Below are 27951 nucleotides of genomic sequence, written 5' to 3' on the forward strand. Positions count from 1 at the left end.
AGGGTGGTTGTTTCTTGTACATCACATTAATTATATAATTAGAGGTGATTCATATTCATTCACAAAATTTGATAAAGAGTTTTCCACTTATTCAAAATTTCAGAAGAAAAAAATTCTCTGACAGAACTGTGGGTCTTTTGAAATATTTAGAAGCTTCTCCTGGTTCTTCAAGTTCTAAGGTTTTAGCACTGAACTGACTATAAAACAAATGCTGGTTGTTTTGGATCTGTGCAAATTGGCATTGAAACTGTGACTTCAAGTGAATTAGGCACTAACTTGATACATCTGCTCTTATGGCTTTATAGTGTTTTGTCTTACTCTTCCCACAAGGATTCCTTTCTTCCTGCCTATATACAAGGACTCTCTGACATGTAGTTCTTGATATGATATGCTACGTTAAATTGAGTACAATAAAATGTATCAGCCTCTCTAACTCTCATAGTCCTACCTTTAATAAACAAGCAAGATATTCTAGAGACGGGACTTAAAGACTTTACCACACCAGCCTATTGTTTTATTACAATTTTGTTCTCCAAATAAAGGGAAACATTATTATGAGAACAATTGCTCTCACACAATTGTGCATTGCTGTCACTCATGTTTTTCCTACCACAGCACACTTTTTACCCCTATTTTTCCATAATTAACAGTCACACATTTTCAACATCCTTGCAAGACCTCCCTCTGCTTTTCAATATTGGGATTGCAGAAGAACAATATTATTCAACAGGAAAGAGCAACACAAAAGCAACAATATTGAAATCATCAGTATCCCCCTCCAATCAATGAAAAGAGACAATTGAATCACAATTCATGTGCAATGTAAGTACAGAAGAGACTCAATGTTGTTGGGATTTGGGAAATGTACACATAAATACAATGGAACAAAGCTTCAATCCTTGATGTTGTTCTCCAGTTTATCCTTACTCCCCCCCCCCCCACACTCATAATAATAGAAATTATTGCCAGACTGGCTTCCTCTCAATATACAGACCTTCGACACCTGTGGTTGCCAGTAAAGTGTACTTTTCTGTTCCATCTGAATATCCTTTTCTCAAGACAGAATGTAATAAAAGAAAGAACAAAAAGCCAATTGGGATCTATTGCCTTATATTGACATTGATTGATATATGTGTGAATTGCAAAAGATCAGCAAGTGTCTGATTCCCAACCTTGTCATAGTGTTAAAATACCTACCAGTCCAACATCCCACTTCAAAATCAAGTTACTGAGATGGAATAAAATTTGGCAAGGAATGGATTTTGGAGTGACAAGATTGTGAATCAGTGTGAATGAAGACAACTTCTAAGCATGTTCTCAGAGTTCCCTGTTACCAGATTTTATGTTACGATCCACAGCCATGCTTTTGTACCTGGTGCATCTAACTGTTCTAGTACAAAACAAAGCAAGTCCTGTAGGCATTTAGTCTGAACATCCATGACCCAGAGTGTTAAGTTTAATGGCCAATGCTGAATCATACGTATAGAGGTATTCCTGTAACATAAAAATCACCCACTTAGTAACCATAAGATGTTGCCGATCTCATCTCTACTTTATAGAATCACTTTTACAAAAGCTCTGATTAGCTTCCTGTATCCCCAGTTACCCGAAAAGGGATAATAAAGCCCATAAAATCAAAAACCAATTAGGCTCTGCCCGTCTCTGAAGTATTCCTGCTGCTTTCCTCAATTGGCAGGATTCAACAATTATCCAAAAGGATGGATGAGTTTCTTTTGTCATTGAGTTTTGTCCTTTTCCCCCATACTGCAATCCCATGGGTGCAAAGGTAATATTTGCTCTGCTTCAAAGTTTGCCAAAGAACAGGAAAGTGAAAACAAACTGACTTAACACATTTCAGAACAGCTGCTGCTGTTTCAGAGCTATGCTGGGATTCTCCTGAACAATATCCCTCTATGCATTGACTCACAGAAGAATCTGGGCACTAACAGGGGTAAGCACTTTGAGTTTTGCTTTGTCCCACAATCTAAAATTTTAAAAAACTGGTCTTTCTAATCTTGGATCTTGAATTTGAAAATAGTATAATGTCTCCAAAAAGAAATTGAACTCAAATAATTTCCTTTTTGCTTCGGTCAAGCTCAGGGCCTTTTTACACTATCCTAAAACCCGAGAGGAAGCTGGTTAAAAAATCCCACTTCCTCTTGAGTTCTAGTCCCCACCCCCAACCCAAACCCGAGGCTTTCCTGGGATGACCAAAAGTTGCCTCGGGATACCACCCATCTCCTCTTTTCACTCCCCAAAATGTACCAGAGATGTCTACCAGCAGATCAAGCCAATTTCTACAGCCCTGTTGCGACTCCAGTCCTCCTCCCTGCTCCAGTCCTCAGCTCCCTCTCCTGATGTGCCATTTTCCAGGGGTAGAGGAGGGGGAACCATCCCCTCTTCTGGACTTTGGGGAGCCCAAAGAAGTAGGATGACAAAAAACCATTCCAGGAGTCAGTCCCCACAGGGCCCTTACCTCTAAAGACCCAGACCTTAGCTTAAAGTCCAGATCTTTAGAAGTGTTTAAATAATGTTGAGTAAACTGAGAAAACTTGGTTTACTCTGCATTAATTCTCATTTACCTGAAGAATTGTTTTGGTACCTCAGGTAAAAGTGAGACAGGTCCCGCATTTTGGGCCTGTCTGGAAGAACCCTATGGAGAAACAGCAATATTTAGATCAGGCATGACCATATTGTACCTTCCTGCTGCATAAATAAATGTATGAAATGGGGAGACCTTCTGAAAAGAAAAGTCCGTAACCTGTTTTCCACCCTAACATGGCTAAAGAAGTAGAAATTTAAATCCTCATTCTAAGAATTATGCACACAATATCCTTGGCCAGGAGGCATGGATGGATTTCTTCTACATTTTAGTTTCTTCTGCATCCATTTGTAAAGAATCCCATGCTGTTTCCATCCTGAGTATGAATAGTCTTACTTCTTCTGATAAATTCATATCAAAAACAATAAAAAACAAATTTCTCCCTATTCTTAGCTGTAATAGTATTATGTTTATGGAGCACCTGCTCTCATAGAGGAAAGACTAGACACATACATTAGAACTGAGATTTTTGGCAGATTTTCTTAGTTTTATAATAAGAGACCCAGACATGTTCTATTCCACAAACCTGTTCCCTCTCCATGATTAACCTTTTATGTCAGCAAATGATGTGATATATTTTTCTTCTATGTTTGTAAAGGCTTTTATAAATACCACACTAATGAGTGAACTAAATGGAGGGGTGGGGGGAGCAATACTCTAAATAACCAGCTGGAGCTTGCTTAATATAAAACGGCATTAACTTATCAAATGCTTTTATATAGGCACTGGAGGAAAAATACACTGAATTGAGAAGTTTAAGATAAACCAGAGGGGAAAAAAATCATGAGTTCAGGTATATTTCTTGTTAACTGCCTTCATGTTGATCTGGGCTTATGGAGACCCTATGAATGGGAGACATTCAAGTTACCCTCTCCTCAATACCCCTGATCAAGTTTTGAATATTTGGGGCTATGCCTTCTCTGATTTAGTCTATCCACTTCTATGTCAGTATTCCTCTTTTCCTACTGCGCTCCACTTTACCAAGCATTATCATCTTTTCTAGTGAGTAATCTCCTCTCTTAGTATGGCCGGAGCACAATTTAGTCAGAGACTCAGTTTAGTCATTTTGGTTTCTAGCAAGAGTTCAGGCCTGATTTATTCTAAGGGCCCATCCACACTGCCATATAAAATCCAGATTATCTGCTTTGAACTGGATTATATGGCAGTATAGACTCATTTTATTCTGTTGAGAGCAGATAATGTTGATTATCTATATTGATCATCTGGATTATATGGCAGTGTTGAAGGACCCAAGAACCATTTAGTTATACATTGCTCTTTAAATAACCATGGATGATTTGTGTGTGTGTGTGTGTGTGTGTGTGTGTGTGTGTCAGGAGCAACTTGAGAAACTGCAAGTTGCTTGTGGTGTGAGAGAATTGGCTGTCTGCAAGGACATTGCCAAGGGGACTCCCGGATGATGTTTTACTATCCTTGTGAGATGGTAAAACATCCTTCTCTCATGTACCCACAGAGAGAGCTCATCCGTGCTCTCCCCAGATTTGAACCTCATACCTGTCAGTCTTCAGTCCTGCTGGCACAAGGGTTTAACCTCTTGTGCCACCAGGGGCTCCTTGGTTGATGAAATAATGTAGTGTTAATTTCTATGTACCCGTAGGAAACATTGCAGAATCACATATTTCCAGATAGATTTACTCTGTTTTACTGCAGTTTGAGATTTGGACCAGTTTAAAGTCTTCCTGGTATTGCATTGTATGCACAGTCAAAGATCACTATAGGCATTACATATACATTAGCAATAACCATTCTTTACCCAGCATAGTGTGCCAGCATAATTGCAAAACTGACAAAAGGCAAAGAGCATAGAAAAGATATAGGAAAGAGGTAAAAGAGGCAAGCAATCACTAGGGCATAATCTTCTCTGAAGCAGTTACAACATGCTAGAATTCCAACATAAGAAAAGGAAAGGTACATTGAGACCAGCATTTTAAAATTGTATTAAAACTTTACATTTGTCCATACATATGCCCAGTATTATGTAGCACAAATGGCCTTGTGGATTACAAGGGAGACCCATATGTAGGATATGGGGGGTGGGGGGGGGGGTGGGGGTGGAAACAACAATGTCCTCCCACTCAATATTTCCAGAAAATGTGATTATCTCTGATATTGGCAGCATGACACTAATTGAACTTGGAGGCATACTACCTGTGATGATAGGCAATAATATAGTTGTCATGACTAATAAAGGTAAAGGTAGTCCCCTGACATTAAGTCCAGTCATGTCTGACTCTGTGGTGTAGTGCTCATCTCCATTTCTAAGCCGAAGAGCCGGCATTGTCCATAGACACCTCCAAGGTCATGTGGCCGGCACGACTGCATGGAGCGCCGTTACCTTCCCGCCGGAGCGGTACCTATTGATCTACCCACATTTGCATGTTTTCGAACTGCTAGGTTGGCAGAAGCTAGGGCTGACAGTGGAAGCTCACGCCGCTCCCCGGAATCGAACCTGCGACCTTTCGATCAATAAGCTCAGCAGCTCAGTGCTTTAACTCACTGCGCCACCGGGGGCTCTTCATGACTAATAGTCATCAATAATTTTACCTTGCATAACTTTCTCCAGCATCTTTTTAAGATCCTATAGTTTGATATTGCATTATGAAGTACCTCTTTCATCTTCATTCGGTGGTACTAGGTTTTGACATTTTGAGATAGGAAGAAAATATTTTTCTCTATCTGTTTTCTCCACATCATGTACAGTCTCAGCTTTGGAAGAAGTCATGCTCTCTCAGCCTTAGAAGGCAAAGACAACTGTTTGCTGAACAAATTTTATCAAGAAAAGTGATTTGCTTTCCTTAGGGTCACCAGATGTCAGAAACAACTTAAGAGCTCACATCGATATGTATGAAATCTGTTATATTGTGAAATAATGGATTTGCCTACACAATAAAATAAAAGGGTTCTTTCTCTGGGCAACAACTATATTGTGCAAAAACTTGGCAGGATACATTTCCTATGGTGTCACCAAACTCTAGCATCTCCTTATCGCTGTACACAAGGTTAAAACATACTTATTTGCTTGGATATTTTACAAGTTGGTTTATATCTAGATTGCTCAGTGCATTTTGTTTTTTTAATAGCTCTAGATGTGTTATTTTTACTATAATGGTTTATGGGTTTATTGCATTAATGTGTCCTACTCTATTTTATGTCTATTGTACACTGCCTTCATAGATAAATATTTTAGATTTGCTAGTATCATTCACATACCCACATGCATTAAACACAAATAATATTCTTTCATCCCCTCCCTATGGTAGTCTGAAAATTCCAGTTGTCATATGGAAACATGTCATACTTGCAGGTCATTTATGACCCATTTTCCTAGAGCAGGATTATTCTTATTTTTCCCGTATTTATATCAGCGGTTAGCATCACATCCTTCCTTTCCATTGTATCAGAAGGGCTCCATTTCAGATTTGTATGATATTTTAATTCTTTTGCACCAAACCATCATCCTCCATCCTACCAAATTAGATGCCAGTTAGATTTAATGAAAAATGTGCAAACTGAGCATTTATGGAACTTTAAAACTATGAAAGCCATGACACTTTATATCCATAAACACAAATATATAACCAAAGCATCCTGATCAAGTAGTTAAACTGTAGTAAAACATTGCCATACTGCAAAAGAAATAGCTTAATCCCAAAGAAATATATTTTAAATCAACTCCATTTATGTGAACAACTGATAGTTTTGATTCATGGATGAATAAACTATAGGATTGTTTCTTCAGAACAATCTGCTATTAGGAGCTTGGTAAACAGAATACACATTTATAATTCTTTCTGGAAATAATTATTTAATATCCAGATTTTCTTGGGTAGGAACTCTGTCCTCCCCACATGACACTGCAGTGCTGTTTTTCAACCCTGCACTTGTTCAGCCAGTATCAGCTCCACTTAGGTTAGAAACCATTTAAGGCATGTTTACACTGGCCAGTCAATCTGGGGCCAGTCCAGAATAGGAAATTTCAGACAGACCTTAAGGTGGTCACACACAATCCCCTGAACCTGTTGTGACAATGAATTGGAGTCTTCAGTATATTCTGGTGTATAAGACTATTTTTTAACCCAAGAAAATCTTCTCAAAAGTCAGGGGTTGTCTTATATGCGGGGTCATCTTATACACGGGAGTACTCTTATACGCAGGAGTAGTCTTATAGAGTGGGTGGTGAAACTTCCAATTGGATTGGAGAATCTGTGGTTGCTGCATATGGTGGGGAGAGCTCAAAAAATGGCAATGGCCACGTCCCTGCTGTATGCAGCAACTGTATGAAAGCATTAAGGGTGATGCTGTACAAGTACGGTAGAAGAAAATCCATTCATCAGGATTTGTGGACTTAATGTGGTCCCGATGGTGAGGTGAAGGGGCACCTCACCGGGAAGGTGTAAGTGAAGGGCGGAGCAAGCTGCAGGCATCCGGGGCACCCGGGGTATGGAAAAAAGAGATAGAGTGGCTCTGGGCCCAGAAAGACATACCTCTTACCTGTCTGGCCCGCCTTTGTATTGTATTACCATACCTCCCCCTCTGCCTCTCAGATCTCGCTCCTGAAGACTGCAGTGAAATGGTGCAAGTGCACATGTACGAGATCTGAGAGGCAGAGAAGGAGGACAGTAATAGGAAAATTACCATATTGAAATCAAATCTGATGCTTTTTAAATTTTTATTTGGTGTGCATTGGAAGAGGGGTAGTCTTATATGGCGAATATATACCAAACTCTATATTTTAACTGGAGTTGGGGGTTGTCTTATACTCCCAGTCGTCTTATATGCCAGAATATATGGTACCTTAAGAGTAAATAATCCCTATTAAATCTCATACCCACATCATGCTTGTAAAGTGAAAACAATCTTGCTGACCCTATTCAAGATTAAAAATATAACTATTCACCTATTTCATTCCCAGAAATGAAGGTAAATAATTTCTGCAGAAGAAAATATTTCTGTGCAGTTTCTCCTACTATTTGCACATGCTACTATTTTTTCAAGAATTATTTTGCACATAATATTTGGGTGGAGGGGTGTGCAAAACCAGTCTGCTTCCAAATAGCCACACAGTCTGTATATGTGCTTATGCAAGATTGCTTAAACACACATTCACACCCACACCCCGAAACCAGTTGTCTCACTCGTAATAAGTGGGGAAAGAATAACCACTTTATTATACCTCCTGATCTCATTTTTAATGTTGGTAAATAGTGATTTTTTAAAAAAAAAAAACAATAAATTGTGAATATTGTTTCCTTCCCTAGTATTAAGGATTACAGAGAGGATTACTAAAGATACATAAGAAAAGTGATTTGTGAGTTCAAACCTTTACCCAGAGAAAAGGAGAGTCAGGAAGAGGAGAAATGTTTAGATGAGTGATTGTTCCTAATCAGTCACCAAGGTTTTCAAGTCAGAGTCATTTCATGTCAGTTGGCACTGCAGAAGACAAATGACATAGCTTCAGAGACACCGACCATGGACTTCCATCTATGCTGTTTTTCCACACATCTACACAAATGACAGGGATAAATGAGACATCATCATGGACTATGTAGTATGTGCACTGGACTTTGGTCTATTGGGATGGAAGTGCCTGGAAGAAATGTGGCCTTTATTTTCTTGAAGCTGTACTTGCTTTGGTGTACAACTACAGCATGTAAGAAGGGTAGCATTCCTAAAGTTGTGAAGAGAGCAACTATGTAAGAAATTTTTATGTCCAATTGCTGTATCATCTTTTACAATGTTGTAAGCTGAACGAGTCTAACTTCTATCACAATAGGGGCTCTTAAATATCTAATCTTTTCTCTAAAAGTAGTTTCTTTTTGTTCCAAATCCATTGAAAAATCTGGAACATATTTGCTAATAATTCTGTCTTCAAACCATTGGTTTTGCTTTCTCTCCTTTCTGCTGGTTGGTGCAGACCTCTCTCCTTGAGCTGTGATGTGTGTGAAAGAGACATGGAGTTTCTGGAGCTTGTTCTGAGTCATATTTCTGGAATATATATAAATTAAATACATTTTATTCTAAAATTATTTTAAGGATTTTATGGTTCTACAATTAATAAATTAATGCCCTATTGTGAACTGTTGTAAATCAATGTTTTATAAAGGGTTCTGGAAGTCTGATTAAATATTCTTCCAGTTATGAACAAATGAATATTTTAGATATTAAAAATATAATTTCAGAGCAATGAAAAATCTTCCCAGTTTTGTACAGAGCATTAATCAAAATGCGTATTCCCTGGCTGTCAGTCTGAAGAATAAATGATGACACAAGTCCAACTTGTGCCCTCATAAGTTATTTTTTGGTTGTTTTGGGGTCAGAATTTTCGACTAACTATGCACAATGAATAAAATTTCAACAAAAATTCCTTCTACTCAAAGCTCTTTTTCACTACAGCCATTTAATTATCATTGGAGATCTGAAAACATTGGAGAAACATCTTGCTGGGTTTCTTTCAACAGGTGCAAATCAATATTATATGGGGGTTGCTTCAGTTAAAAAGTAGGTTTGTGGGGCTGAGGTGGAGCACAGCATAGTTCTGCATACAGAAATGGTATGTTACATCTCTGTGGTGTGGAATCCAGGTGTCCTTGCAGATATACTGATCCATAATATGATTGACTAGCATCCTGTTAATGAACTGCATGGTGAACTGACACCATCACATCTCACCCTCATGGTTGTTGTGTAGGCTGAGATTCTGTTTCAACTGTGCACAATTTCCTCAAAAACTTGTAAGCAAGGCAGCTCCTCCCAAAACAACAATTTCCATCTTTTCATGGAGCAAGGTGAAGAGCTGTTTTCTCGTATTTCAACATGATGTGACAGGCATCCACAGAGATCACTGGAGGCCCTTGAAGTGCATCTGAAGATAATATTGTTGCAGCACATTCAGCTACAGGAAAATAGCTGGATCCATCCCGTGACCCCTCCACTTCATGACAAAATGGAAATTGACATGTTGGAGAATGAGATGTGGGTATTTTACTGTTTGCATGGTGAGAAGTATTTTGGGAGAAGGAGCAGCATTGGGAGACATAGCTATAAGGATGTAGTTTCCTGATGTACATGTGCCACCTGATGCAGGATTTTCCTCCAAGAAGACTTGAATTTGCATGCCAAGGTGTATTCTACTGAAACAATATTGTTCTTCTGTCTAGAAATAACATGTGAGGAGAAATAACAAGGATGATTCAATTTGTTCTTCTCTTTCCTTACCATTTTCAACAACTTGCATAGGATGAAATGATAGCTTCTGAATGTGGGAGACTTTTTCTCTTCATGGAGGTTTTTTCATGTGATACAAATCAAAGGAAACTTGCACAGTCAGAAAATTCTTCCTACTCCAAAATTTACCCCTGCGATTAATGGAGAGTTATGCTGGAGATGGAGAGAGAATGATTTTCTAGTGATCCTACTTTTACATGTTCTTTTAATAAAGAAGAAAAAATCCCTTAGAGTAGGACTCATTAAGACTGTCCAGAGAAAACTGAGAAGAGAGAAAGACTATCAACTAGATGGAGTGTGAAAAAACATGTAGCTTGACACTGGTTAGCTTGTGAACAAAGAAGCAAGCAGATGACATTTCTATGTAAAGCTAGTGAGATTTGTTTAGAAATGCCTCAGAAGCAAGAAGTTCAGTTTGCCTCTGAAGAAAAAAACAATCTTATTTTTTGAAATACAGTGTTGTTTTTAAAGACTTTGGAGAATGAATTTCTCCTTTCTATTCCTTGTCTATTGACATCATCGCATTCACCAAATTCAGCATTCCAGGATGCTTCTAGCCTGTTTTGGGGACATAGCTCCATGCTGGCCATCACACAATGTCATGTGACTTCTGGCAAAGGTCCTTCAAGGGCACCTCAAGGGGTGTCTTGTATTTCACATCATGTTGAAATACAAAACACAGGAGCCTTTGTATGTTGTGGTGGCTTGAATGGAGCCAATATAGATCCTCCCTAGAAGGGCAATGGTTTCCATGTGTGATGGGGAAAGCATTGCCAAGACAGAGATGCATGCAGAGCAATGAATTCACCCTGCTGCCGCTCTTTTTCCTCTGGGAGGCCAGGTGAAGTGGGACGCTTCGCCTGGCATTTATTGTATCTCAACATGATGTGATAAGCATTATGATCAATATATGTCCTACTCTTATCCTTCAGCACAAGAAACTCTGTTTCTTCCCCTGTCATTGTTTTCTGTTTCTCAGATCATCAATATATGGGCTCCTCTAGGGATATAGCTATGGATGAGGGCATGTGGGTTTTGTTCCCATCCCAAGAATTCTAGCTCCACAAGTGATATTTCCCTCTCTAAACATCTAGTGTTACAGATAATGAGACTCTGAAAATTGTTCATGTGTTTGTTGTGTTCCCTTGATAACTTTGCCTGTCTCATTTCTTTGGATGTCTCAACTCTATTTCTAAATATTCAGCTGAAGTTTTCAATTAGTAAAATTCTAGAAACCTCACAGAAGGAAGATTTGATTGGAGAGGTTACCTTTCCACAGTGGTGGGATTGCATGCTCCTGAGAGGGAAAGGCCTAAGTTGATGGTAACAATGCTACAGGTGGGTCCTCCCATTGTAGACAGTGTTTTGCATAAGAACCAGGTTAAATGTTTCAATAGCAGCAGTAGCAAGGGGTGAAACTCACAGATAGCAGCAGTAGCAGGAGGTGAAACTCACAGATGATCTCTCAGAGACAATGACAGTGGCACTATAGCTAACACTTGTTACTGTGCAGAAGGATCCCCTTTTGAGTGTCTATAACTTTTTAAATCCTATGATGAGGCAGTCCAATGTGAAACAAGAATAGTAACAGAAGATAAAACTCCCAGGTCAGAAGGCATTTAACAAGATACTGGGGAGGGGTAGAGGATAATAAAAATAGCACTGCAGCTAACGACACTACTGGACTCAGGCTGAAAGGACACTCAGCTGATGATGTTAGAGAAAACGGATATATCACTATGGTCATATGTTAGCATTTTTCAAGGACAAGCCAGGGAATAGCTGATTTTGTGCTATGTAAAAAGAAGCAATGTTGTTTTCTTTGGTGATGAAAAAGGACTTGAGTGAAGCAGGGATATTTTCTTATTGCTTAATAAGCTTTCCTCTGTATCAGCTCCCTGCCTTTTACCGGAAGCCGAGCTGGCGTACACATTGCCATTTTAATATGGCGGAAAAAGCTGTCAAGGCTTTGATATCTGCTCTGTAAATGAATAAACCCGGACCAATTTAGGCAAGCACAGTTAAGTGTTGCAAAACCTCTATTACACAATTCCCTGATAAAGGAGCACATTTGCCGACTACAAGAGCTTTCTGCTTAAGAGGATGCTTCTGTAATTTTCTCCATCCGTTACCTTGCTGAAAAGATGCAGAGCAAAGAGCAATGTTGGCTGCCACTTTATTGCTTTGTCTCAGGAACCCTCCTATTAACTCCCCCTCTTCACTGTCACTGAGAACAGCAGGTGGCAATTTTCCATTGGAAATGAGCAGCCACTGGACCAAGTATTAGTAGTTTACTTAGCTGCCATGCACAACACTTCTCTGGAATATTATAAATTGGAGACCTGCTTTCATTTGTCCGTATTTATCCTGACATTGCCACTCATGGCTGCACAGACATTGTAAGTAATGGCCTAATACTGCTTGTATAATTGCTTGGCACCTTGTAATATACTTGGATCTCTTTGAGTCAATTGATGCTTTTAGCTTGACATTCAGTCAAGAAGGCATGTAAAGTTAGTTCCCCCTCCTCTTCCCCCATGGATTTTCTTTTCTATTCTATTTTATTTATATCCATGTCTGCACAGGCCCACATAGAGTCAATAAATCTCATTTGGACCAGTGAGGATGAGAGCATCAGAGCTCACAGATGGCTGGAAAACACCAAAGGTATCAATGGGGCAGCACACTGATTTATTGAGTGTCTGTTGAAAGCAAAATCCCATTTAGCTGAAGTAAATAAAATGCCGGTTTCTGGTTGGTTGAGGTTTAATGCCTGGGTCAAAACTAAAGAACCTGACTCTCATTTTTTAAAAAAATATCTCTGAATTTTTTTTCTGGGCAGCAAAGTACAGAAGCAGCACAGCACTTGAAATATCTATCTAACCAGCACTGCACGTCTTTTAGGGACATTGTGTAAATATGTGTCTTCAAGATTATTCTAACAGAAGACAGAACATCCAATGAGAATTTTTTATGCTAAGAAGTCAGTATTTTAATTTTAAAATTAAAATCATATTTTGTAAAAATAAATAAAAAAAACCCCAGTAAGGTGCACTGAAGATGTTCCAGAAAGATTATGAAAGAGAAAATAAGACATGAGGAGCATTCAAATGAATTCTTCCTCATCATATAGCATGGGATGGGACTGATATGCATGTGGGTTGTTGTAGGTTTTTTCGGGCTGTATGGCCATGGTCTAGAGGCATTCTCTCCTGACGTTTCGCCTGCATCTATGGCAAGCATCCTCAGAGGTAGTGATGTCTGTTGGAACTAGGGAAAAGGGTTTATATATCTGTGGAATGACCAAGGTGAGATAAAGGACTCTAGTCTGCTGGAGCTAAGTGTAAATGTTTCAACTGACCACCTTGATTAGCATACAATGGGCTGACTGTGCCTGGAGCAAACTTTTGTTGAGAGGTAATTAGATGTCCCTGCCTGCTTCCTCTCTGTTGTTGTGCTGTTGCAATTTTAGAGTTTTTTTTAATACTGGTAGCCAGATTTTGTTCATTTTCAACGTCAGGAGAGAATGCCTCTAGACCATGGCCATACAGCCCGAAAAAACTTACAACAACCCAGTGATTCCAGCCACGAAAGCCTTCGACAATACGATATGCATGCTGATAACATCTGAATTAAAGACACAGCAATCATCTGAAGCTCATCAGTAAGAATGTTGCTGATTTGTGCAATCCAGCCAGATATTGGAAAAGTTACTTTCTTTACCACAACTTTCAGACATTCTGTTCAAAGCTCTGATCCAACCCCCTGGCTAGCTAAATGTCTATGGGAAACTATAAGCAACACATAAGGGTAAAATAAAGTATCCACTAATGTAATTCAGTGACATACAACTTCTAAATGTAAAGTCTTGTTAACATCAGCACTACTGGTCATCACTATATCTTATGACAGCAAATCCTACAATTTAACTGTGATAATTGTTTTAACTATGGTTTTGTACATTATGTGTATTTTGTGTAGGCATCGAATTGTGCCTTTTTGTAAGCCGCCCTGAGTCCCCCCTCGGGGGTTGAGAAGGGTGGGGTAGAAGTACTCGAAATAAATAAAAATAAATTATTTAAATGTTATATCTGTCCTATCTTTGATGCTTATTACATATTATGATCCCAATTTCAAAGCTTTGGAGAAAAAATGAATTGTATGCACTTTTCCCACAATGTGTATCATTTTATTGGATTTCCAGAAAATATTTCTCTTACACTTTTTTCCCCAAGGTGCAGGCAACTGAGTGTTTTACATCAAGGTATCCCATGCCCATGGTTCAGTCTTATACAAAAAAAATATCATAGTAATAGTTTTCAGTTTGTTTGTTTGTTTTGGAGGAAATTGCATCTGAATCTAGGGATAGATCTACATTCTGCTTCATGGAACACTTAAAAATTCTGTTGAATATTTATAAATAAAGCCAAAGGAAAAGGGCAGGCAACAAAATCAAAGCAATTTGAACAATGGAATAATAAGAATGCCTGCTCTTGCTCTTAATTATTGTTAAGTTTGGTTATGGTGATCCTTTGAATGAGAGACAGTCAAGTCACTCTGCCTTCAATAGCCTTCTCAGGTATGTGCAAACTAAGGCATGTGCAAACTAAGGTCCAGGGGCCGGATGCAACCCCCTGGGTGCTCACCTTGGGCCCTCCTCATTTTTCCTTTCCTCTTGGCAGAAGGATACGGCAGCTTGCCTCATCCTCATGTGAAAAAGTTGGGGGAGGAAGGCTTGTAGCAGCTGAAAGTCCTCTGGAGTGCTCTCAGCAACATAAGGATGGTGCAAGCAGCCTCATCTTTATGCTAGGAGGGTGGCTCAAAGAAGGCATGCAGTGGCTGGGAGCCCTCTGGAACACTCTCAACTGCTGCCCGTCTCACTTTTCTCTCCACATAATGCCAATAGGACAGTCCAAGGATCAGGGGAGGAGGATGGGGTGGGAAATTAGGGGGAGGATTGGGGCAGTTGTTGTGTGTCCCACTTTCCTTCCAGCATAAGGATAGGGCAAGCAGCCCCGTCCTTATGCTGGGTGGACAACCGGGGATAACCCAGGTCCTGCCCTGGCCCCTCCTTGCCCCAGACCCAGACTTACCCACCAGACCTACCCCACCCAGTGTGTGCCTGACCCTGCTTTCTGGCCCTTCCCAGCTGGGCCCACAATGTGGCCCCTAGACAAAAATGTTTTCCCATGCCTGTTGTAGACTGAAAGCAGATATGATTTTCTATATTAAGTCCATCATCCTGTTTTCCTATTGCCTTTTATCTTTCCAAAAGGACAATGTTATCATTTATTCCCCTTTTCTCTCTCTGCAGTCTTAGAAATTATGTGACTAAGGACATTATCCCACGCAGTGCCACTCTTCCATTTCTTAACATTGATGAAACACAGTTCCCTAATGAATCATCATGGAGCCTATCAAATGACTCAGACTTCCACCTGTCAGACCATGATGCTTTATTTATTTATAACATATATGCAGCAAACATTCAATGCTGGGACATAAAACAAACTATAAATATACACAAACATTACAATTAGTTGTAATCAGTACCTTTATCAGGGAACTGTTTTAAAAATGTTTAAAATTTGTGGGGGTGGGGTGGGGAGAGACAGGAGATGGGAAGACATCATATTCTGACCTCATGATGTGAGTGGAAATGGGAGAAAGTGAGGGAAAGCACATAGAATTGGATATGTCAAACTTGCTCATGTTCAATCACTTCAGTGACATGGAGTAATGGGTGTTCCTATGTGTGGCTTTTTATCAAACGTTGTAATATCTCGCCTAAAATTCTGCTTCATGGTCCTGGCATGGTATTTTTTTAAATTAATTTAATCATTAAAAATACCAACATTTCAAGGTATCAGCACATTTTTCTTGTCATTTTTCCTTCATAGTAATCTTGGCCTTCAAAATTGTGCTACTATTACCTTTTGAAGTTTTGAAATTCTGTGATTGAGAGTAATGAGACTGGGAGGAAAGGAGAGGATGGGGAGGAATGGTGTCTGCTTTAAATATAATGCCTCCTGTTTTGAAATTAAGCAAATTGGGAAGGAAAGCAGAGGAGCCCATAAGAAGAAATGTCTATCTTAAGAATGATGCTTCCTGTCTCCTCAAGAGTAACAGGATTTGGGGGGGGGGGGGTGAGTCAAGTATTCCAGAAGTGGTGTCTGTATTAAGAAAGGTCCCTTGATTCTCCTCTGGAGTAGTGATATTGGAAAGGAGTCAAGTATCCCGGAAGCGGTGTTTGCCTGGCCCAAAACTTTTCATCATTACCCCTTCCCTCATAATTCTCAGACGCTTGGTAGGTGGGAATAGAGTCACAGTTTGAATTCTCCACTTCTTCAATTTTTGCAATGCAGAGCTTGGTTTTAAAATGCTCCAAACTGCACACAGAATATGAATTTACCACAAAATGCATACAGAAATGCACATATAATAATTAGGCCTGTTTGATCAAGAAAAAAATTGTTTCTAAATTCGATTCGTAATTGGGGTGTTTTTTGTTTCGATATTTAAAATATTTACAAAACTTTCCAAAAAAATGTTTTGTTATTTACGAAATTTCGTAAATATTTACAAAACATTTTAGAAACAAATTTTTTCTTGATCAAACAGGCCTAGTAAGTGTGAATGTTGCAGTAATGGTCACCTTGATTAGCATTGAATGGCTTTCTCCCACCCTGGACATTCCATAGATAATATTACATGATATAACTCTCCATTTGCCTAGTTTCCAACAGACCTCTGAGGATGCCTGCCATAGATGTGGGCAAAATGTCAGGAGAGAATGCTTCTGGAACATACAGCCCTGAAAACTCACGCAAGCGGCCTCCGCGCGCCATCCGGCTCCGGCTTCTGCACCCTCCTCCTCCTCCTCCTCCTCCCAGCTGTGTTGCAGGAAGTGCTAGGAGGAGGAGGAGGAGGAGGGGGGGAGCAGAAGCCGGAGCCGATTGGATGGCGCGCGCAGCGCTCACAAGCGGCCTCCGCGTGCCATCCGGCTTCTGCGCCCTTCTCCTCCTCCTCCTCCTCCTCCTAGCACTTCCTGCAACACAGCTGGGAGGAGGAGGAGGAGGAGGAGAAGGGCGCAGAAGCCGGAGCCGGATGGCGCGCGGAGGCCGCTTGTGAGCGCGCGCGCGCCATCCAATCGGCTCCGGCTTCTGCGCCCCCCTCCTCCTCCTCCTCCTCCCAGCTGTGTTGCAGGAAGTGCTAGGAGGAGGAGGAGGAGGAGGAGGGGGGGGAGCAGAAGCCGGAGCCGATTGGATGGCGCGCGCGCGCGCTCACAAGCGGCCTCCGCGCGCCATCCGGCTCCGGCTTCTGCGCCCTTCTCCTCCTCCTCCTCCTCCTCCTAGCACTTCCTGCAACACAGCTGGGAGGAGGAGGAGGAGGAGAAGGGAGCAGAAGCCGGAGCCGGATGGCGCGCGGAGGCCGCTTGTGAGCGCGCGCGCGCGCCATCCAATCGGCTCCGGCTTCTGCGCCCCCTCCTCCTCCTCCTCCTCCCAGCTGTATTGCAGGAAGTGCTAGGAGGAGGAGGAGGAGGAGGAGGGGGGCGCAGAAGCCGGAGCCGATTGGATGGCGCGCACGCGCTCACAAGCGGCCTCCGCGCGCCATCCGGCTCCGGCTTCTGCGCCCTTCTCCTCCTCCTCCTCCTAGCACTTCCTGCAACACAGCTGGGAGGAGGAGGAGGAGAAGGGCGCAGAAGCCGGAGCCGGATGGCGCGCGGAGGCTGCTTGTGAGCGCGCGCGCGCGCCATCCAATCGGCTCCGGCTTCTGCGCCCCCCTCCTCCTCCTCCTCCTCCTCCCAGCTGTGTTGCAGGAAGTGCTAGGAGGAGGAGGAGGGGGGCGCAGAAGCCGGAGCCGATTGGATGGCGCGCGCACTGCTGGGGTGCTTGGGAGCGCCGGATTGGCTCCCAGGCACCAGCAGCAGCACTCAGTCAGCAGAGCAGCCTCCATCCCATTAACGACACGAGCTGAAGCTCGTAAAATATATGGGGCTGCTGTTTCGATATTTTTAAACCCTTCTGGGTTTGAAAATGTGTTTTGAAATCGCTTCGAAAATGGTAAAAATAACGATTTAATTACGAAATAACGAATTAACGAACTAAAACCGACAGGCCTAATAATAATACATGTATATTTTAAGATCATGTGCTAAACATTTTGTGTAAACTTTTTAAAAACCCTACACATAAATATAGAAGCAGGATACACAAGATTTAGGAATGAACACCTAGGAACCTGGCATTATAGGGATGTGATGGAATTCATGTATATTTCTCTGTGAAATCCACTGAGTGACCTCAGGCAAGTCACTCAGAAAAGCCTTTGATAGGTTTGCCGTAGGGTTGCCATAAGTCAGAAAAGAATCCAAGGCACACAATAACAGCCCCTTCTAAAATGTACATATTTTGTAGATTACCCCTGCCTGCACCCCAATATATTGAGCTAAACATTCTAGTGCATATTTTTAAAGCCTGCACATTTAATTTTGTACATTTTGTAAATACACTTGTGTTGCAAGCTATGCAAATATGTGGATTTCTAAGGCAAGAAATATTCAATTCTCTTGGTAATCTTCAGATATGTGAAATGTGTAGTTTTGAATGGCAATGTGAATCTAATTATTTCATCCTTGATATGAGTAGTGATTTCAGCTAGGACCATGGTTAAGAGGTCCATGCCCTGTGAGCATCCACTAAACTAGATTGGCCAGTACAGAAAAATAAGCTCCCAAGGTGGAAGGCAATGTCACAGAAGTTTATTATGATTTGGCCAAAAAGGATGCAAATACAAGCAATTTGCTTCAAAAGATACAAGCATAAGCTAATAGAGAAAAAGCAGTAGGCTAGGATCTGCAACAGGTTTGGTTGGGGTTGGAGGGATCCTGGCTATCATCTGCTTTCTCAAGGGATTATGTCAACTGGGAGAGTGGCTGCTTTCAAAAAGAATTATAGGAATTGACACAATACATAAAAGGTACAACTTATACAGATGGATACCTTTTATTAAAGGTTTAGATATGATAAAGTTTGTAGGGTATAGCTGCTGCTAGGTCAATTCTGAAATCTCAGAGTCCATAGAAAATGTTTTAATAAAATGAAAAAAAAAATCATATGAATTGCTTGAAGTTTCTTGGTGAGCTATAAATCTTTGGGGATGGAGTAGTGCCATAGCTCAACAACATATGGACCAAACCCATTCTCACCAGTCCATCCCTATAGCCATTTAGCCCAGTCCTGAGTTTCTTTAGAACTGCTTATGCTTAAAGATACAATTCAGAAGACTTACAGAGTCCTACATTTAGTTGCTATTTCTATCAAGTGGCTGGTGGGGTTCTTCATATTTGTTACTTTCAACTTAGATGTGATCTATTCTTCAAGAAAGAGATTGATAAATCCTGAAGTTATTGATGACTAAGCACATCATTCATTTTCCTTCAAAGATTTGTTTGTTCCAAGTATACATAAAAAGATATGACAGATGAAGTACCATACATACCATCCACTAACTATACTGAAGAAAATTAGTAAATCACATGGGAAAAGTTTGGGAAAGTTACATCTCTGAATTATAACTCTCCAAATCTCTCTTATTTGTTGTACTCAAACTCCTCGCATGATTAAATATATTTCTTTTCTTGCTCCAGACTTTTTTATTTTGTGATTTGCTTGGGGGGGGGGGGGTGGCTTTATACAGGTACTATGGAAGTGTTGGACAATAGATTACATTATTGCATGAAGAAACCCACACAATTAATTGCATTTTTAAAAAGAAAATAGATATTCTTCCCAAACTATGAAATTAGCCAACACAAATGCATAATCTCTTTCAACAAAACCAAGAAATAATATTGTACCATATTATTATGTATTAATTACTTTATAGATCCTGGGAATAGTAATTTGAAGATACAACTTTTCCAAACTCTGTTATCTAAAGGAAAACAAATAGGAAGAGAACTTTTACATTCCCCACTATTTTGTATCTTGGAAACAGTTGGTTTTGATCCTCAGTTTTTTAGCATCAAAACTACAGTGACACTTAATGGTTCAAGTTTGGTAGGGAAACTGTTGCTAGCTTGTCTTTTATCTCGTGAACAAAACAGACCTGAGCTACTTTGGCCTGAGGGCAGAAAACTGCTAGAAACCTGAACATAGAGATCCTGCTCATTCAACCAGTGTGAGAAGTTTCCCATTTGATTCTTTGTTTTTCTTAAGTCCTTTACCCTGCTGAAAGAGATGTGTCATATCTTCCTTAGAAGAAAATCCTACACCACAACAGCTTGATCTTCATGCATCAGAATATGCTGTTTACTTGGAGGAAGGCCAATATATTTTGACAAGAAAAGGGAAGGAGGGAAAAAAAACAGAAACATGCAGCTTTGTGGTTTCATATCTGCTTGATTAGAAAGATTAAGATAGATTTATGTTAGGCTGATTTATTGCAGAATTATTTACAGTAAAATAAATGATGGTTTACTTTATAGTGATTTTCTGATTGAACTTCAGCTCAGTGGATAGTGCCCAATAAGAAATGAAGTAACAACAGCAGTAGCAACAAGAATATTATTCCAGAGCTTGGAAAAATTACTGAAAGTCTGAAAATTTGTTAACTGTGGGACAAGTAACTTTTCCATGTTATTTTGAGTTACTTCTAAGAGAATAGGATAATGAAACTCATAAGTGGATTCAGCGTGAATCTGTCAATGTGACCAGCTTTTGCTAGAACTATGGCAGAGGCAAAGATAGATCATTTATCTAGCTGAAGGATCTAACTTTAGATTGAATTGAATCATTGTTCAGATCATTTAATATTGTTTATAGCAACATCTCTTAATCAGTGCCTTCAAGATGTTATAATAGTAAGAAATGTTATAGTTATGATTGTAGTCCTAACACCTCAAGAGCTTAATGTTGGGAAAGCTGGCACTAACTGGGAGCAACTCTCTTTCTCATCCTACCTGAAAATTCTATAGACTTAACCAATGATCTTCTGTATAAAGATTATAGCTTGTTCCTTGGAGCTCTGTCATATCAATGTTTGGTCTTTTTGAATAAAAAAAGTAAAATCTCAGTATCAGGGCAACACAGTTTCGGTTCATCAGCTTCATTGTTCAGATAGTAATAACTGTTTTGCTGATATATATGAAAAACCATGGATGTGTCTAGTGTCCAGTGACAATGTCTGAGGTTCTATGTCAAACACGCTGAGCATAGTGTGCTGTCTGTGCAAATCCATCTTTCCCTTCCCCCACCCCAACAACCAGAAAAACCCGAGTGTGTGTCCTACTGATGGTACTTAGTGATGGGTAGGGGGAGAAGTTAATGTAGTTGATAAAGAAACAGCTGGTCTCAAAGGGAAAAGAAACAAGGATGTGCTACAAATGGAGTCTCCTGGCAGCCCAGTACACATATAGAGTGTTCCCCACTACTCCTTCCCCTGGGAGCCCAGCAGTACCAGAAATTCCTCCTAGAACTCAACAGTTGCTTTGGGAGAGGTTTTGAGTACAAAGAGTTATATAATAGCTTCTTGTGTCCAATCCAAAATGAGACATGTGCATATATATACCATACTCATGCACATACATGTTGCTAACATATTGGTGCTCAATATTTTTCAAAATGCTGTTTGATGAGGGGGGTTTCTATCTCTGAATTAGCCACATGAGTGATGTGGCTAATCCAGGGATAGAAAAAATCAGTAATTACACAGTAAAAGGTTAATATCATGATCTGCTGTAACAATCTGACTATGATGATTACAGGGAACCAGCTCTCATGGAGAATGGCAACAATACAAATACATGTGTGCATACTTTTATTTACAATAGAAGAAGGAAATAACTCCCTCCCACCCCCACACAAATACAAAAAAAAATTCCCCAATATTAGTCACAACATTCAACCCCTTCTACAAAGTCCAACCTTACATTGTTTCCAATTCTATAATGGTGGGCTTCACATAATGATATTTTATCTATTATATTATTCCCATGCAATTGACAGAATGCATAGTAGTCAAAGAAAAGCTTGTCTGCAGAAGAAGAAAAAAGTAAGGTTGCTTACCTGTAATCATGTTTCTTCTAGTGGTAACTGTGAAATTCACACCTGTGGTATTTCCCTGCGTCCACGCAGCTGACTCAGATCTTTCTTGAAAGCTTTTCCTAATTAGGGACTCCAGCCCCGCCCATCTACTCCTAATAAAGCCAGGCAGCGGGGCTTGGAGCCTTAATTCCGTACCGCGAAAGACAGTCGGAGATAAAAGGCATGACAGAATGTGGGGAGGATGGGCGGGTTGTGTGAATTTCACAGTTACCACTAGAAGAAACATGATTACAGGTAAGCAACCTTACTTTCTTCTGCGTGGTACTGTGAAATCCACACCTGTGGTAGACTAGCGAGCAGTCCCATGGATGGTGGGTGTCATGCTAGTGCAGAAAAAAGTACTGCTCTCCCAAAAGCCGTCTCCTTCTTGGCAGCTAAATCCAATTTATAATGGGAGACAAAAGTATGCGGTGTTGACCATATGGCCACCCGACAGATATCATGCAGAGGCACACTGTGCAAAAAAACCATGGAGGCTGCCAATGCTCTAGTGGAATGAGCATGGATCTGAACAGGTAAGTCCAGTCCTGCCATTTCACAAGCTAGCCGGATAGCTGCAACTATCCAGGCCGCCACCTCTGGGTAGAAACAGGAAGGCCCACAGTATCCCTACGGTACTTAACAAAAAGTCGCAGTGACTTCCGTAATGGAGCTGTGCGGTGGACATAAAAAGCAAGAGCCCTCCGCACATCAAGAAGGTGCAAAGACTGCTCCAGGGGAGTAGAAGGATTTGGAAATAAGGTTGGAAGGACAATGTCCTGAGACATATGAAACTATGATGCTTCCTTAGGTAAGAAGGAAATGTCTGTGCCCAGCATGACATCCTTATGAAATTTCAGGTAAGGACTATCGACTCAAGAGCCATAAGCTCGCTAGCGCGACAAGCAAAAGTAATAGGCACTAAAAATGCCTTTTTCCATGATAGATGGAACATGTCAGAAGTGGCCATTGGCTCAAATGGTGGTTTCGTAAGGGCGAAAAGAACAACCTCCAACCTCCAAGAGGGGGGACAGGCCTACTTGGGGCCAGAAATTTCTAAAGCCTTGCAGAAATCTCTTTACAAGAGGATCGGATAAAGGAGAGGGAAGAGAATGCTCGCTTCTAAACGAATCTATATTTGCCAGATTGACCTTCAAGAATAATAATGAGAGTCCTGAATCTGACAGAAAGATCAAAAAATCCAGGAGGAGGGAAGTGGAAGCAGACAGAGGCTGAACCCCTTGCTTTTGTGAAAAAATGCAAAAATGACACCACTTACAAATGTAACAATGTTTAGTGGCAGGTCTCAGGGCAAGGTCCAAAATGCCCTTTACTGGTTGAGAGAAGGCTGAGGCTGGAGCTGCCACGCCGTCAACCGGAACTGAATGATCTGGGAGTACGGGACTGGGCTGTTGCCCATAGCCAGCAAGTCTGGCCTGAGTGGCAACTGAATGTAACAGCTGCCTGCAAGTTGGAGCAGAATGACAAACCATGGCTGGCGGGGCCACCATGGTGTGATGAGAATGCAATCTACCTGCTCTGCTTGAAGACGAGAGACCACGCTGGACAGCACTGGCAATAGTGGAAAGATGTACAGGAGGGTGGATGTCCAATCCAGGAGGAAGGCATCTCCCAACAGCCTGTCTGGTGAAGGCAAGACGTGCTCCAAAGAATTGGCACTTCATGTTGGCGGGAGAGGCAAACAAGTCCAGAAGGGGAGTGTGCCATCTGACAAAGAGTTCCCATGCCTGGGAAGGATGAAGGGACCATTAGTGGTCAGGATAAACTGTCTGACTGAGGGAGCCAGCAAGAGAGTTCTTGATGAATGGCACTGATGGTTATGGTATACCAGTCCCAGATTCTGATGATGAGGGCAAGCAAATCACAATCGTGGTGGTAAGCTGGACAATACTGTCCATGAGCAAATGACAGATAAGGTGCAGTGCCATTTCTACTGCGAGTAACTCCAAACAGTTGATGTGCTCCATGCCCTCTATGGCCGCCTAAGGACCATGGATGGTGTGACCCTTGAGGTGAGCTCACCACACTGAGAGGGAAGTGTCGGTTGCTAACATCGCCCACACAGAGATTGGAGCGATGAGTCCACTAGTTGAGAGACCTGTGGATGGCTAGAGGGACAATGACACATTCATTGGGCTCATCCTGCATGGGATGAAGTGCCCGAAGAAACCAATTCTGGAGAGGCCGAAGGTGCAAACAGGAGAAAGGAGTGGCAGCTGTGGCGAATGCCATGTGTCCCAAAAAACACTGGACATCCTTGGCATGGATGTATGGCATCTGCCAGACTCAAAGAGCTAATGAATGCAGATTCAGAAACCTGTCTGCTAGCAAGTAGGCCCTTGCATGCCAAGAGTCCAATACAGGCCCATGAATTGGTTGTTTGGATAGGCTGAAGAAGAGATTTTACCTTGTTGATAAAAAGACCAAGCGTCTGCTATAAAGACAGAGTAAAGTGAATGTTCCTCTGTAGATACTCACAGGACTGTGCACCAGCAACCAGCCAGAAATATAGGGGTAAACTACTACCCCGTGCACCCAGGGATGAACCGGCATACAGCCATCTCCTTAGTAACACCTGTGGAGCTGTGGAGATACCAGAATGAAGAACTTGAAATGAAAAAGCCTGACCCATGTCTTGCTGGACAACAGAGGTAGGATGGTTGGTAATGACAATACCTGAAATTTGCAATATGCAATATATGCATAAAATCCTGTAAGGTCCAAACCTGGCCAAAGCCCACTGCCTTTATTGGAAACCAAAAAAACAGCTGGGGAAAAGGAAAAAGAAGGAAACATAGAAAGATGTAAAGAAGCTACTGCTCCTTTTGAAACAAAGTAATTACCTCCTGCTAGAACACAGGAGGAGGAGTGGCCCGTAGAGTCCCTACTGGGGACAGTTTGAAAAATTCAATTGCATAAACATGCTCTGTAATCTCCAACACCCATGAGTGAGAAGAGATCTAATGCCATGCATCTAAAAATGATGAGGTGGAGCTCCAAAAACTGGAGCTGAAGGGTTGGAGGCTATGAAAGAAGAGAAAATGCATGCGAAAAAACTATTGGCCCTGATCTACTTCTTCCCTTTAGTTTGTTGTCACCCCTGGATAATTAAGCTGAGGGGCTGGCCACCACAATCTAGGCTAGATTGTGGTAAAAAGCCAAACTTAGAAGCAGGCTATGTTCTGCTATGGGCAGTTATCCTGCCATTGCTCTGCCTTCTTTGGAGAGGGTAGAGGATCTACACATGCTGGTGGATGGCTGCTGCAACAGCAGCAAACACCTTAGTACTGTATCGGTGCTGTGCTTAGCCGTAGCGTTGTGATGAGAAGCTAAGGTGAGATACTACTGACAGAAAGCCCTTGGGATCTGTTGATGTTGTAGGGGAAGAAGATCCAAATAAGGTGCTGAGCTAAGCCACAAGAGCACCTGATAGGCTGCCATACAAGCATGGTAATGAATCATGCAAGTGAGTAGGCTAGCAGTGGGGTGGATCTTCTTATCACAGTGGATTAAACAACTTTGACCACAATAAAGTTCAGTTTAGTAGGCTTAACTAACCACTCTGCTGAAGAGGTGCGTATGCAGTAAAGTGCATTTACAAACTTAGAAATTCCAGACACAGATACAGGAGTTGCCCTTTGTTTTTCTCCAAGCTTAAGCGAATATGGAAGTGCTGGGAGAACTGTACTTGGAGCTTGTTTCTGCTGTTGCTCAACTGAGAAAAGCAGATCCTCTAAGCAATCAAGGAGGAAAAATTAGGTAACACATCCCCTAAGGAAGCTGGGATGGAAAAATCCTCCTCAAGAGTAGGAGAAATCTGCTACTCATAGGAGTCAGAATCTACATCAGACTCATTGACTGGTTGCAGCTGAAGGAAGCACCAGAATGAGCTTAGGAAAAAGTTTTAATAAACTCCTGAAAACCAAAAGAAGGGACTACAAATCCTTGAAAAGGAAAGGAGGGTGCAGTTTGCCTATGCAAAAGAGTAGCAACCTACCTGTTGAGGCATGGGCCAAGTGGAGATGGGGCCCAAAAGACACAGTACTTACAGTCTGAGCCGTCACTGAAGCTCCCAGGGAGCATGACGCAGAGGGAGGATAGTAGCCCGAAGGCTCCTCCAAGGAGTTATATTCCTTGGCAGCTATCACTCACACAGGTGGCGTGGCTACCTTGAGCCTCCCCTCCCCTGAGGGGGGCAAAAGCATGGCAGGAATTGTTGCAACCCGAAGGCCCCTCCAAGGCGTTATATGCCATGGGTGTGGAGGCAAAGCCTTGGCTAGCCATCACTCACATAGGTGGCGTGGCTGCCTTGAGCCTCCCCTCCCCTGAGGGGGGCAAAAGCATGGCAAGAATTGTTGCAACCCAAAGGCTCCTCCAAGGCGTTATATGCCATGGGCGTGGAGGCAAAGCCTTGGCTAGCCATCACTCACACAGGTGGCGTGGCTGCCTTGAGCCTCCCCTCCCCTGAGGGGGGCAAAAGCATGGCAGGGATCGTTGCAGCGTCCACTGCCTGCTGGGGTAAATGGGGCAGGGAAAGCACGGGCAGTGAGAGCAAGCTGTCCTTAAAAAACAGAGACAGCTGAGAGGCGTGGCTGCAACCCAAAACAAAGTTATTGGCACAAAGCCACAGTGGCAGTTTGTTGCCACAAGCTCTACCAGTTCCTGAGTCTGTAAGGGGTGGTAGGCTGGTAAAAGTCTTCTTCCCTCCTGCTTTCTGAGTGAGGGGAACAGAAGAAAAAGAAGGTAAGTTACTGCCCATTGCCAAAGGCAAAAAAGTCTGCGCCTCAGAGGACACGGCATTTTTTTTTTTAGAGGAAGGGAGTGGGTTTGTCCTCCCACTAGCCTAAATAGGATAAACAAAGGTCCCAGAACACAAGTTGGAATTGCTGTCTGTTAGAGTAGTCAAACTGGAGTCCTTGAGTCAAACCAATAGTTGTTTTAGGAGAGAACACCGAGTTGTTGCTGCTTTCGTGGACAAAAGGAATTAAGGCTCCAAGCCCCGCTGCCTGGCTTTATTAGGAGTAGATGGGCGGGGCTGGAGTCCCTAATTAGGGAAAGCTTTCAAGAAAGATCCGAGTCAGCTGCGTGGACGCAGGGAAATACCACAGGTGTGGATTTCACAGTACCACGCAGAAGAAACTAAGAAAAGTGGCAGCCAAATAGAGAAGTGCAATAAAAATATGCTGTAGCATAGTAAGGTCATCTTAATATACTTCTTCTTTCCATCAATTAAAAAAGCATGCTTTTTTCATCAATTAAAAAAAGAGAGAATACATTGTTTAGTTCTGTGGTAGACCATTAGAGTTCAAAGTTACACGCTGCCATCAATTGCCTCTTTAGTTAAAGTATCAACTACATTTGCCCTTTGACTGTGAGAGCCATGGTTTAATCTCTGAGCAAATAACCATTTCAGGTAAGCTAATGTCTGCAACACAGTCTGTGGGACTTATTCTTATCAATGAAGAAACACTGATTGTCTTATGAATAGTGTCAAGCTGAAAAGAAATACTCTGCAAAATGAGCTACTAAACTATTGAAAGTAAACTGACATTGCATTCAATTGTATGTACAAGCTCTTGAATTGATAGCTTCAGAAACAAGATGGTGAAATGAAAGCTAATAAGACAACAAACCTTATTAGAGATAAATTGTCCCATTTATAAATTGTGCATGTGTCCAATATTCACATATTGAAGTAGCAGTGGAGCTGTGCGACTGACTCCAAACTCAACTTCACATGCCTGAATCAACATCACACAGACATTCACACACTGAGCATGGATGTCTGTAAGGATATTTGGTGGCTGATTTCATAATCATCATTATGTGACTCCTTTGAGAAGGATGGTCAGTTTGGGTATAGAAGAGCAGAGTTGGTGGTTTGAGCCCCTCTCGTGTGTAATAATAAACATTTATGTTATCTTTCCATCCTCAATTAGCTCAGAAGCAACAATGTTGTGGCCATAGATCCACAAATCTATGTTGCTATTTTGAAGT

At 41.5% G+C, this 27951-nt stretch overlaps 1 long non-coding RNA gene across 3 annotated transcripts in view; it reads left to right on the top strand.

The window, feature by feature from the left end:
• The first annotated feature begins 1853 nt into the window (after positions 1–1853).
• The window catches only part of LOC132772782 (uncharacterized), a 66056-nt gene continuing 39958 nt past the window's right edge, over positions 1854–27951 (top strand). For all 3 annotated transcript variants that reach the window (XR_009631269.2, XR_009631270.2, XR_009631268.2), the window contains exon 1: positions 1854–1951. This is a non-coding gene — a long non-coding RNA (uncharacterized lncRNA). The remainder of the gene's footprint in view (positions 1952–27951) is intronic.

Source organism: Anolis sagrei, chromosome 4, assembly GCF_037176765.1.
Source record: "Anolis sagrei isolate rAnoSag1 chromosome 4, rAnoSag1.mat, whole genome shotgun sequence".
Taxonomy (NCBI): domain Eukaryota; kingdom Metazoa; phylum Chordata; class Lepidosauria; order Squamata; family Dactyloidae; genus Anolis; species Anolis sagrei.